The 14287-nt window shown below is 44.6% G+C and overlaps 1 pseudogene across 1 annotated transcript; it reads right to left on the minus strand.

Moving 5' to 3' along the window:
- Window positions 1–3296: 3296 nt before the first annotated feature.
- On the minus strand, window positions 3297–13082 carry LOC308295752 (extracellular calcium-sensing receptor-like; annotated as a pseudogene). Its single transcript has 6 exons — window positions 13077–13082; window positions 11791–11921; window positions 10638–10932; window positions 7200–7475; window positions 4890–5032; window positions 3297–4212 (listed from the first exon to the last, which is right to left on the minus strand). The product of its transcript is annotated as an extracellular calcium-sensing receptor-like (transcript).
- Between the last annotated feature and the right edge of the window lie 1205 nt (window positions 13083–14287).

A 14287-nucleotide genomic window follows, 5' to 3' on the forward strand; every position in this document is an offset into this window, starting at 1 on the left:
GTTCAAAGATATGAGCTCGGAAATGATGTGCAGTGTGTGGGTTATGGGATGTGCACTCTGCACAGAGTATATGAGGGATGGAATAACTTTAACTGGTGCTTGCATGATAATATGTAGGAGCATCAATGTAAGAAATAGGGCAGACAACCACCCCCCCCCCCCCCCCCCCCCGCCTGCCTGCCTGCACACACACACACACACACACACACACACACACACACACACACACCACACACACACACACACACACACACACACACACACACACAGCTGGTTAAACATGTTGCCTCATGCTAGATGCAGAATAGATATGCCTCATGCTAAATGCAGAATAGATATAGATACACCATAAAAATGCTAATATACAGCATATGATTTGTGAAAGTGACAACGGGCTTCACAGTTATGTCAGGTGTGTTCAATTCAATTCAATTTTATTAAAGTGTCAAATCATAACAAGTTATCTCAAGACACTTTACAAAGGCTAAAGAGCCATGAGAGAGAGAGAGAGAGAGAGGAGAGAGGGAGAAACAAGAGAGAGACAAGGGAAAAGACAACAAGGGGCACACGCACACACATACACAGGTCCTGCATGGGGCGTGTGTACAAGAACGAGACGAACGACACGAACGCACACACACACAGGCGCTGCATGCGCGTGTAGGGGGAGGGGAAGGGGGGAGGAAGGGGAGGTAAGGGTAGGGGGAGGTGGGGGGAGGAGAGAGAGAACCCGAGCAGAACCTGTACCTGTGAGGTACCCCCCTCGAGAGAACTCGAGCGGATACCTCACAGGCCCGAGGCCCCCACCCTGAGCAAGCAATTTGCGACAATGGTAACGAAAAACCCCCTCTTAAGGAGGAGGAAACGTCAGGCAGATCCTGACTCTGGGGTGAACAGCCGTGCTGCCTCGACCGAGTCGGGGGGACAGTAAGGAACAAAGAGAGAGCAAGAGATAGACACAGAGAGATCCAGGCAGGTCCACAGGCGTGCTTCATGGAGGCCCGGTCCGGAGTCACAGCTCTTGGTCTGCAGCTGAGTAGTCGAGTTTTAGTAGCAATCCCAGCAGCTGAGTTGTCGAGTTTTAGGTTTTTAGGTTGTCCGAGTTTCCAGGAACTGGAAACTGTGGAGTGGGAGACAGAAAAGAAACTCCGGGGATGATCCCCGGAGTTCGAATTAGTGGCAGGCCTTATAATGGCAGGCACAGTGCCTAGTTACAATTGCACCAATGTGACACAAACCCACACACACCAAAAGGGAAGAGAGGGAGGAGGGTTCCCCCTCCCCTCTGACCCATTATTCAGCCCAACCCAGTAACTTTGTAGGTTGGGATTAGCAGTGATTGTACGCTGTCTCAGAGCCACGGCCTTTTGTCAGCCCGGCCACGGTGTCAACATGCACCCGGACATGAGTGAACGAACGAAGCAGCGAACGAACGAAGCAACGAACAAGTGCACGAACGAACGAACACACGAACGAACGAACGAACCTAATTATAGGCTTTATCATAGAGAAACGTTTTTAATCTAGTCTTAAAAACACAAAGTGTGTCTGCCACACGGACAGAGACTGGGAGGAGGTTCCACAACTGAGGTGCCTGATACTTAAAAGCTCTGGCTCCTGTTCTGGCCTTAGGTATTTTTTTGGGAACGACAAGCATGTTTGCATATTGTGGACGCACCGGTCTAGTAGTACTGCGAGGCTCAATGAGCTCTTCGAGGTACTGCGGTGCCAGACCGTGATATGCTTTGTATGTGAGGAGGAGGATTTTAAATTCAATTCTGTATTTAACCGGGAGCCAGTGTAGAGATGCCAGGGAAGGAGTGATATGATCACTTCTTCTGGCTCCTGTCAATACACGAGCGGCAGCATTCTGGACTAGCTGTAGGCTGTTCAGAGACTTACTTGGGCAGCCTGATAATACTGAGTTGCAGTAGTCCAGCCTAGAGGTAACAAATGCATGGACTAGTTTTTCTGCATCGCTTTGTTCATATGCTAATGGTGATGCGATTTCAGATCAATTGCTCCAGCCACTGAGGAGAAACGCTGTGACAGACTGACAGACAGACAGACAGACAGACATTCTGAAAATTATATGTTTGATAGAGAGATGGTTGGCAACACTTCACAACTTAGTCTCGCGTAGCCAGACTATCAGACATAAATATGCAGAGATGTTCAATCATCTGACTACATGCGAGACAAGTCACAACGTTGTTCTTGTTCTATAGTCAGAGAATTTTATCAGAATAATGTCAAATCTGGGAATACATTCCTTTCCAAGAAATGTCTTCACCAATGTGTGAAGGTGTCTAGTAACACATCTAACAAAGTTTGAAATTCAAAATTCCCAGGAGAATCTTTTTACAGTTGCTGAAAGTTGGGCTCCTATTGGCTTTCTATACACATACAGCAGGGGTTCCCAAACTTTTTGTTTGGGAACAAAATGTAACAAAATAATGTACACACAAATGCATAGCTTTTTAAATCGATTTTAGTAGGCCTATACAAGTGAATCAATGAATAGTGAATACCATAAGCTTAAGCAACAAAACATAGCTTTTTTAAATCGAGGTGGTACTTAACCAAGACCAACAGATCAGTGCAATTTTGCCATAAAGTGCAGCAATTTTAGGAACATAGTATACGTTTGAGATTCAGGTAGCCTATATACATTCAAGGACCATCTGTAAACTCAACACTTAAAATTAATATTATTATTCCCCTGTATTATCCTTAAATAAGAAATATGTTATTTTCTGGCCAAAAAGTGTATTCTAGATGCGAGGTGGGAGGTTCAGAGTGTCCCCACTAAGCAAAGTAGGCTTTCAACATCTTAAAACAGTTTTTGTTTTGGTGAGTAGCGAAAGTGTATTATTTTTTACTTTTTTCTTTTTACCACAGGCGTGAGGCTGAGCAGCCTGGGCTACCACGGCTGTGAGCGCAAGGGCTCTTCAGTACCATAGTGGAGTGAGTCGCTAACCCTCCGGTCGAAATGATGGGCGTTCGCAAATCGAGTTTCCCCGCTAGCAGCAACATGTTTTGCATTGAGGTGATGACGTGATGCAGTGAATTTGCACAAAACCGTGCTTTTGTCCACGCTTCCATCTGATGTACACTGGGGGATGTTGCTGTTGTTATGGTCTGATTGGTTGTGCACCTTCCGGTGGTAGTACCCCATGGTGCAAAAATAAGTGTGATTAAAATGCGGTAATGTTTTTACGCAACATTTTTTTCTGTAATGAATTAATCAAAATTAACGCATTAAAGTCCCAGCCTTATATATTATCATTGAATTTCTACGTCTTGGTGGCACCATGATGACCCATGACGGACCTCTTAGTGTTTCTCTCAGGCTTCAAAAGGATTATATAACACTTTGGTCCAAACAGCGCCACCAAAAGGCCAAAGCTAGACGCCAGAATAGCAAACACCTCCACCACGTCCGCATATTTGCCCGGAGAGCTGACGTACGCCGGGACGAAGGCGATCCACACGGCACAGAAGATCAACATGCTGAACGTGATGAACTTGGCTTCGTTGAAGTTGCCCGGAAGATTCCTGGCCATGAACGCGAGAAGGAAGCTGAGGAACGCCAGTAAACCAATATAACCAAGCAAGCACCGCAAAACCGACCGTCGATTCCCACTTCACACTCGTAGACGATCTTATCGCTGTGGTATTGAGTGTTTTTATGAGGAGTCGGTGAGGCGGGCACGAGCCAGGCACGCAGATAATTCCCTGGACGGAGTGAGAGCCAGGACGGTTCCTCTCTGCTGCACGGCACCAAAGAACCTCATGATGTGTGCGGCGCCGGGCTTGGAGGCCTTGAACACGGCCAACACCACCATAGTCTTTACCAGGATACAGGAGCAACAGAGAACAAAGGAGATCCCAAACACCGCGTGCCTGAGTTGACAAGTCCACAGTCTGGGACGTCCGATGAACAGCAGGGAGCACAGGAAACACAGCTTGAAGCGACATCAACAGTTGGAAGCTGAGTTCCGAGTTGTTGGCGCGACCACGGGCGTGTCCCGGTGGTAGACGAAGATCCCCAGGACCACGGCACACAGGAGCGTGCCCAGCAGTGAGATGGTCGTCAGGGAGATGCCCAGGCCCTCGTGGTAGGAGAGGAACTCTGTGTTCTTGGGGACACAGCGGTTACGCTGGGGACTGGACCAGAAGTCTCTGGACAACCGGTGCACTCTGTGGAGTCTAACGAAGAAGATAATGATTAAAGGGACAGACGGGAGCGTGTCGCTATTTCTACAAGTCATCTTTTCGACAACCAAACCTAACCCTAACCAGTGGCGTCAGTTCAGAAAAAGCTAAGGTATGGCAACATGACTGTGTCTTGCAAGACACCAGTAGCCAAGGTATGGCAGCTGCCATAGCTTGCCAAACCCAATTGACCCCTCTGACCCTAACCCTAACCTCCGTGGGGTGAGTAGCGATACCTGCCGACGCCCCGTTGTCAAAATGATGTGCATTCGAAAAAGCGAGATTTCCCCAGACAGACAAGTACAGTATCATCCTAACGGTAACCTACTGTACATACAGAATGTAAACCTACCAGTCTCCGTTGCTGATCTCTCCCTCAGAGCAAGCAATGCAGTCAAAAGCAGCAGACAGGTTCCCCTTTCCTTCTGGCTAGACGGGTTCCAGGGGAACAGCTGTCACTGCAACACTGACCGAGGAGGCTACAGAGGAAAGTAAAACATTTCGGTACAAACTAAATTACATCCAGACTAAATTACATTCACATCATGAGCTCAACATTCATTATTTAGAAAGCCAAAGTGACCCTTGTTGTTTTCAAAGTTCCAGAAGATGCTGTCTTCATCAAAGATGAGTTCTTCATCTCCGGAGGCTGACTTCTTGTACACACCTACTCTGTGAACCTTTGTGCTTCCGTCAGGGAGCCACACACCCAGTTCATGATATCACAGATTGGTAGAGGATCACCCTTCTCATCAAATGATACTTGATCACCAACTGATGTGGTGAAGTTGACCTTTTCCAGGTAATACACAAGCTAGAGATGGCGATGGGCAAAATTATGAAGAACAAATGATAAAAGTAGCCTACTGTATATACTGTATAAATGAGATGTGTCTGTCTGTTTAGGGGTGCAACGGTTCACAAAATTGACGGTTCGGTTCGATATTTTGGAGTCACGGTTCGATACAAAAAATAAACAGAAATGTCCTTGATAGTCAAAGCAAAATGGCAGATCTACTCAACGCGGTGCAGCCACTTGATCGTGCTCAGCTAATCACAGATCGGAGCTCGATGGAGCTCAACATTTTACAACAACGAAGAAGAAATGCCGGGGGAACTGATTCACTTTCCAACTCATGAAAAATAATAACATTTACAGTTATTATACTAATCAAGTCATATTACAACACAATAACTTGGTTAATAATGGTTTCTTTGGGATGGGACATGACACAAATTTAGGGAATAATACTGCGACTCACGCTGCTAAGTAATGGAGCACAGACATTTCCAAGTTCGGCTGCAAACAGTGGCCACATTTTGGCTAACTCCCTTATAGTAATAGTGCTTGCAGACTCGGACATATTTTAACTTAAATGCATTTATTTCATTTACATGAAGAGTTAAGCTCTTACATTTAAGTGAAATGTAGCCTGATATTACCGGATTGCTACTTTGGCTTTAGCACATTTTAGACATAAACAAATCAACAGAGGTTTGTAGTGAACAATTTGTATCGAGCGCAAATGACTCAACGGCAGCAGTGCCCGGACACATTCTCATTATTATTCCAAATTAAATTCCAACTTGAAACTCTAGCAAACCGTTTAATAATATCCCACCTGCCATGGCTGTATTGTCTGCCAACCTGCACAGCTGTGCCCAATGAAAGGCCCTCTTCCTGGCACACACTGCAACATGTCATGGAGGGCATGGGCCACAGCATACACCGCCTTGTACACATTATACTCTTGCCTGAGATCAAAATCCAACAGGGTGGTCTCTGCTGCTCCTAGATCCTCTTGTCCAGTGCACACCCTTCCACCGGCACCCACCCACTCTGATGGAAGGGGTTCAAATTTACAATGGAATGTGAGCTCCCAAAACTGCCTCACCTGAATACTCAAACAGAAATATAAGATATTTGAAAGCAGCTTGAAATCAGATTGAAATATGTATCTTGCGGAGAGCATCAACACATAAAAAGCCTAAATTAAACAAATGACTCACTATGATGTTGGCAAGGTCACTTTCAGGACGTATTTTTGACAAAAAGTCCTTGAGGCCTGGAATCTCTCCACGGCGGACTGCAATACCCAGGGTTCCTCTCACATATGGCATGTAGTGTGGAGTCTGGAGCTTTGGCTGTTCTATAAAACTCAAATCAGCTATGATCTGTAGACCTGTCACCTTCTGCTTTACCACCTGTTGATTGTAATCATTATTATTATTATTGTCTCCACCAGCCGAAAGGCATGGGGAGAGTATGTTTTCGCCCCTGTCCGTCCGTCCGTCCGTCCGTCCGTCCGTCCGTGTGCGTGTGTGTGTGTGTCCGTCCGTCCATGCGTGCGTGTGTCCGTCCGTCTGTTACCAGCGATCTCCGGCGCTGTTGGCCCGGTCACTGCCAAACTGTGCACACACACTCCCTGGATACCAATTCAGAACCTCTGATGGACCTGTTCTAGCACCACCAGGCCGATTTTTTCAAAACTAACTTTTGGCCAGTACTCCTACATATTTTGTCCAAAAATCACACAAATCAATAGACAGCATCTCTACAGTCATGTGATCGACATGGATTTGTCCGTTTTTCCATATTCCATCCTGATTTGCTAAAACTGTCTTCCAAAGTTTGCAGGATTGGTCCATTTTGAATAAAATGCCTGAAATGCAGCGTGCAATTTTGTGAGCCTGACAATTGGGGTGGCTAATATTTGACCAATTTATACACAGAGCCAGGATGAACTGGGAGATAAAAATACAATTTGTGGCCTCAAGGAATTGACAGTCACACTAGTTTGGTTTACAGTAAATTTGTAATGACAATCGCACGCACGCGCGCACGCACGCACGCACGCGCACGCGCACACGCACACATACACATACACACACACACACACACACACAAAAGGCTGAGTTCACTTCAATAACTCATTTCAGGTTCCTAATAGTTATGAGTTCCCACATTGTATGGATCCAACCCGAACCTCGTCCATGAGCTTAATCAGATGCATCCCATATTCAAACACAACGACCACGCGAGCTGTGGACGTCTTCATCAGGGAGACGATCCTCTGGAGTTCAGCCGGGTCTCGGTCCCAGGGCAGTACCTCTGAGTAAGCCAGGCAACCCCAACCGGACTGGGCCAGCTCAGACTGGATGATGTGGGCTGCGTCGTGGCCAAAGACATCATCCGTAAACACTACTCCTACCCAGGTCCACCCGAACCGCCTCATGATCTGGAGCATAGCTCGCACCTGATTGGATAAAGAGAGTGGTTAAGAAATTAAATTAAAGACCCAATGAAATAACTATTTTGGATATTTTATTTTGAAGTTTCAATTTGAAAAGGAAGCCTGTGTGTTTCTGAACCAATCCGAGGGGACCAGCCCTTCAGGCAATGGGATTTAAAATCTGAGTAATGGGAGCCAGCAATGGGAAACAAACAGGTGAATGTAATCAAAGGTTCATTTATATGCAAGCGGACCTGTCTATGTCATCACTTTTTGAATTTCTGGTTCATAGGAAGTAATTAAGAATGGCCTATTTAGGGACCTTTGATATAAATATACACAAAAATATTTTTTTGGCATCTAGTGTTAGGTATGGCCATATTATCACTACAGATATGCTCTAAAAGTGTGAAAAACATGTTTTTGATTTCATCCTGTCTTTAAGTTCTTGAGATAGTTTTTCTTTTCCCCCCCCCCCCCCCCCTTTTTTTACTTTGCTAGAGTCTAAAAATGTAGTTACTCGTTACTTTGTAGATTCCTACCCACTTTCAGCCATTTGACAAATACAGTGTTGGGTATCGTTACTTATTGAAGTAACTTGTTAGGTTAGGTACTGACTAGTTACGTTACTCCGTTAGCCAATGAGAAAAGTAACTTAACGAGTTACTTTTTTCCGTTAACGACCAATAAAACCTACCTGCGTGGAAGTTTGGTTCAAACATAAAAGAGTGCAGCCTCCTTTTAGCTCATGCGTCCTCTTCAAAAGACCAACGCTCCCCAGCGTTAAACAGTACAGTACCTCGGTGCCGTGGCGCTGTTATGGCGGCTCTACCGGAGTTAAATGGCCGGGTCCGAATCCACCGTTGTCCGCTGACGTCCAGATACTGCGGGTGGTCTCCAACAGATACTGCTGATGTAGCTCCACTTTAAATACCCTGCCGACGCGGACTTTAACACGCGGTCAACTAAAGATCCGCCACAGTGTCAGAAGATGGATTATTTTTCCTTTGTGGCAACAGAAAGAATTAGGTCTTAAATACCTAATTAACGTCGTTATTTTTGGGGAAATGTATCTGGTAACGATCCTGCTATATTGCAAAAGTAACTCGTTAAGTTAATCCGTTACCACCAAACCTAGCGGCGCTACGTAACGCCTTTAGTTATAACGCTGTTACACCCAACACTGGACAAATAGCCAATACACTATCAAGTCAATTTTATTTATAGATCACATTAAAAAAAAACCACAAGGGTCGACCAAAGTGCTGTACAGGCATAGAAAAATAGCAGTGAAAACAGTTAATCAAATACAATAGAAAAAACAACATGGAAGACTTACGTAGTTGCAAAACTATGTAAACAACAAGGAATCATATGACAAATTGAGGCACAATTGAGGACACATTGAGGCACTATAAGCTCACAACGCATTGTGTATATATGCTATATTTAATTATTTGTTTTCCACCACTGGACAAATAATGGATACATGCTTAAACTACAATATCCACATATGGTACATCCTTTCTAATCTAAATCAGTGAATCTCCTACATTAGATTCCACAATGAAAAGGTATTTTCATTCTCTTTTGAGGCTGTCAGCCTCTCAGAGAGAGGCCTTTGGCTCACACAAGCAGATGCTATATCAATTACACTCACTAGAGGGAGGTATTTGTCAAGTGTGTGGAACATGATGCAATATAATAATGTACTACTTAGAAGTTCACCTGGATGGTATTACTTATCATTGTTCTAAAGAAGGAAGGGAACTGGTTCCGGTCACTCAGACAGGAGCACTGGGCATAGGAACTAATCTGAAAAAAAAAAAAAAAAAAAAAATTAATGAAAAAACATAATGTTTGTTTTGAGACAAATGTCCCCGGCAGGCAAAGCATGTGATTGGAGGGAGGACTGACGAGACTGTTGTCACACTCCACTCAACCTGTCACCTAGATTTCACCACATTCTGATAAACGCCATACTCACTGATACAGTTAGTTAAATTAAATGAATTAATTAATAAACAAATGATTACACACATGATTGACTGCACCCCTAAGCACTGCACGTTGCCATCCAAGAGCTTGAGTAACGTTTGATCTACTTATGATTAAATGAGTCAGTCGTTCAATAAGTTAAAAAATAAATAAATGAATGAACAATTTCAGTAGCACAAATACATTGAGAATTGCGTACAGGGATTTCCAGAAGCAGGGACATGCATTGTGTGCACAACTGCACATGTATGTTGCAATACATGGTTGATTACGGCCGTCAGGTCGCAGTTACTATGAAAAGCTCCACCGGCTGTCACTCAGTCAGTTTCTCACGTCACGTCACACTTTTGCCCTACTCATATCTCCGCCACCGTTGGCCCTATCAATGCCAAACTTTGCGCACACACTCCTTGGATGGCAAATCGCAAGCCAACCAACCCCCACTCATTTCTCACATGGCCCTCTTCTAGTGCCACCAGCAGGCCGATTTTTGCAAAACACATTTTGGACACTGCTCCTACAGATTTTGGCCTAAAATCACGCAAAGCGATACACAGCATCTCTAAAGTCATGTCATCAACATGGATCTGTCCCATTTCCCATATTCCCTCCTGATTGGCTATGATTGCCTTCTAAAGTTTGTGTATGCGACCTGACGGTTGCATACACCGATTAGGAGTCTTACTGGTTGTGTCTGTGTGTATGTCAACGTGACATGACTTGTGGTTGTTGCTCCTTGAGGGCAGATGTGTTTAGATGTAACTCAGGAATTTTTCCACTTCCTTTTTTCCCGTTTCATACTTTTTACCTGTAACCTTAAACTCTACGCAACTCAAACCTGGAACACAAATGCATTTCACTCTGACCTTATGAAAACCTACACTCAAAATATGCCTTCTCCGCTCACATGCTCTGCCTGCAAGTATATCTTTCAAGATTTTATTATATACACTGTAAATAATATTGTATACTGTTGCTGTTGGGTGGCAACTTCATATGTCCACAACTGTTACTGTTCAGTATTCAAATACAAAAAATAGCAAAAATGTGTTTCATTGTGATGCGCTTTGAGCTTGAAGATCGGGTTGTCATCTGGGTACCCCTCAAAATCCAGAAACACTGTGATAAACCACCAGATTGCATCATCATCAATAGGTGATGGTAAAAGTATGGTCCTAAGCAACTTACCAGCGGCACTCTGTACAAACCTAAGACACTAGACTTGGCAATAATATGCGCTGAGGAAGGATCGCCCACAATTCCGAGCACTGGGGGAGAGCCGACACAGCTCTCGTCCAACTGAAACCGCTCTTCTCTCCCACTGACCAATGACAACGCTGCACGGAATCCAACTCCAGGCGTGTAACAGGTGTCATAGAGAATATATCCCAGAGTGACATTAGGCAGCAGGCTGGGGTTTCTGTTGATCTCCGTAATTGCAAAAGCCATGGTCTGGGCCCATCTGAACTCGTCAATGTCAAAACTAACACACAACAAAAAAACAAACAAACACCTAGCACATTTTGTCTTTATAGAATTTTACAATATCAACAAATCCCGTGGTACCATACGGTTCTTGGGTCCCGGCCTGAAAAAGTTGAGAACCACTGTTGCAATACCTTAGAAACCGGCATGATGATGACGATATCAGTGGATAGTATTATTTTACCGCAGGCACAAGTAAATAACTGACTGCCACACTTGAAGAAATGTGACACTACTGCTAATTAACAATAAAATACATGGCACCTGTGCTGACTGATCTACTGAACCGGGAATAAACTTTGTCAAGATAGGGGGGATACAAGTGTTCTGGAGAATATAATACCTTGTAAAAGCTATAATGTGTTCTAATTTGCATTGTAGTTAGTTTAAAGTTTAATTTAATAACAGAATAATCAATGCAGAGACATTCATGAATTTATTTTAAGATATTTAAGGTATAGCAGCTGTCATACCTTGCCATACCCAATTGACACATCTGCCTGTTCTCTTGCTTGCTTTATGTGCAGTGGTGTAGACAGACCTTATTCCGCATGGGTTTTCAGATCAATATATTGGAAATTACATATAATATACAGGTAAAGCCATTTAATATAGAGGCCCCCTGATAAATTGGAAACTACAAAAACATATTATAGCATATGAATGTATATGTAGATAATACAGACGTCTATTTTTATTTATTAAAAACAAAATTAATTAGGCCTAACCTGTTGTGGTGAAATCCTGTGTATGGGTTTACCAAACCCAGCAACCCATATGTAAATTACGCCACTGTGTATATGTGTGATACGGCTGATACCCCACTGTTTCATGTCAAGCTATGTGTGATACTCACTCATAGCAAATGGGGTCCTGTTGCTCGGAGGTGAAGGACAGATCAGGGAAGACAGAGGAGAGGTGGATATCAAACACGGCACCCAGAACCAAGTCCCCCGGCTTGTAGATTCTGTTGAGATTAAACTGTGCCTGTAACTCACAAGAAGAGGAAGAAGACAAAGCAGAGACGGAAGAGAACAGTATCAAGTATGAAAGCAGGTGTGTGTCTAGAGAAGCCCTCATGACTGCCCTCCTCTGTCTAACGACCGCCCCTCGCTTCTCTAAATCCTTTGTCCAGTTGTTAACTTTTATACGCAGTGCTGTGCCATCCCCTGTGCCACCTTATGCCACTACGTAATCTTTCTATTCTGAGCAGAGGAAGGGGGTGGAGGTCTTCACCAATCCAATTTTACTTACCCAAACCCAAATGGACCCGCGAGAAATGTACCCGGAACCGAACAGACCCGCCTAGTATTAGAAATATGAGAACCGATACCCGAGCAGCACCAAGAGATGTTGGAACCGAGCCAAACGGAACTGGTTATTATTGGAAATATGAGATCCTATACATGGGCAGCACAGAGAGATGTCGGACCCTACCCGTACAAAACCTGCGGCCCCAAAATGGCTGACGTTATTATTGGGGGTTTGTCTTAAAGACGAGACCAGTATGTTATACCAAACCTTTATAGGTATACGTTTATTCTCCTCAAAAAAATTACAAGACAGTACAAAGGCAGGGCCCTTAGCCAATGAGGAGCAGCGTTCTTGGTGACATCACCACCAACAAGCGCAACTTGATATAAATAACAACAACACGTGGCCTACTGTTATATCAGTAGGCCTATGTTATACCAAAACGTTATAGACCAAGGTTATTCTCCTCAAAAAAATTACCAACAGTACAAAGGCCTTAGCCAATGAGGAGGAGCCAAAGGCTAGCGGGCCTTGCCCCTGGTCACAACGTCATGTATTCCCAGACCAGTCAGTCAATGCGGACAGTTTGTAAATAAAACTAAAATCCACGTTTTCTTTAATCCTTCTTCTTTGGCTAGCCAATGCTAATGCTAATCATTCCTGCTGTGAGCCTGTGGTGTCACAGTGATGTGTCAGGGGAGCAATATTTGGAAACACACAAGTTCTGGGATTTCTCGTTCGTTTTCACCACCGTCGGCACGTTAGCTACTCACCAGTGTCGGCAGGTTAGCTACTCACCAGCGTCGGCAGTTTAGCTACTCACCAGCGTTAGTTTCACTGAGGTTAGGGTTAAGGTTAGGTTTAGGAGGTGGTCACACCACTTGGCACCTCCATGCGGTCCAAGCGAATAAAAGGGCCGCTCCCTAGCTCCGGTTCAGCCGGTCAAAAGCTTCCGTGGGAGGGGTTTGTCCAGAACGCATGTGTGTTTTCAAATTGACTGACAGAGTTACGGACGCGATGTGTCGGTTTCCATAGTTAACTGATACCTACGGTCGCAATAATATACAATGTATTTGTATAGGATAACACACAATAAAAGCTTTGAGCTCTGTGGTCCTTTGGGTGTGCATGTGTACCTTTGTTCAGAGCTCTGCTTATTCACACCATGGGCCAATTAGCAGACTATCCCCAGGTGGGTAGATGTGTGTTTACCACTGATGACATGTGCTCCAGGGCTGATGTAACAACAACAGCTCAACAGGTGCAACGGATGATTTTATATTTTATTTTTTTCATTTCTCTCTCTTGTTTTCTTTTTCTTTTTACATCTAATGGGCGGAATGAGTCTCTGGAGATAGTCTCAAAACATACTGATTATTAATTAACAACGTGCGAGTGCCATTCAGGGATGGGCTACAATACGTTTAAAACATCATCAAAACAATAATCCTGTGGTTCTTAAAGTGGGATCCTGGGGTTCCAGGGAGTCCTCAGACAAATGATTGATAGTTAGGAACCAAATGTTGTCTGAAGGGGAACACACACTGGACGCCGAGGAGGCGCGGAAGCGCCACGTCAAAACATACGTCCCCATTATTTTCAATGATCTAACCCACACCGGCGGCATCAGACGCGTGCAGTCGCGGCTCTGCCGCCTCGCCTGCCGCGCCGATACGCCACTGTTCTATTCTTCCAGCGTTGCCGCGCGGTGAACATGTTCTCCCATGGTTCTCCCCACCGGGGAAATGGATGTGCTGTGTGGCAGCGCGCCGCATCCAGTTGGGGTTACCGTGCGGCACTTCATGTGCGTCGATACCGCGATGCGACGCTGCGCAGCCGTTCGTGTCCAGTGTGTGCTCCCCTTAAATGTGAGAGCGTACAAATGGAACCAAATGGTGTCTAACACGTCCATTTTGGTTCCATTTTGGTACACTCCAAGACCTAGAGTTAAATTAACACTGATGATACTACAGTGCAGATTGGGGGTCCCAGAGATCAAAACAGGGGTCTAATGCATATCAGACTGGGGTCTTTGAAATGAAAATGGTCGTACAGTTGTAAAATAATGGCCTAGGTGCCATACTCAGCCAGCTCAACCC

The sequence above is a fragment of the Nannobrachium achirus genome (assembly GCF_963921795.1).
Source record: "Nannobrachium achirus genome assembly, chromosome: 12".
NCBI lineage: Eukaryota > Metazoa > Chordata > Actinopteri > Myctophiformes > Myctophidae > Nannobrachium > Nannobrachium achirus.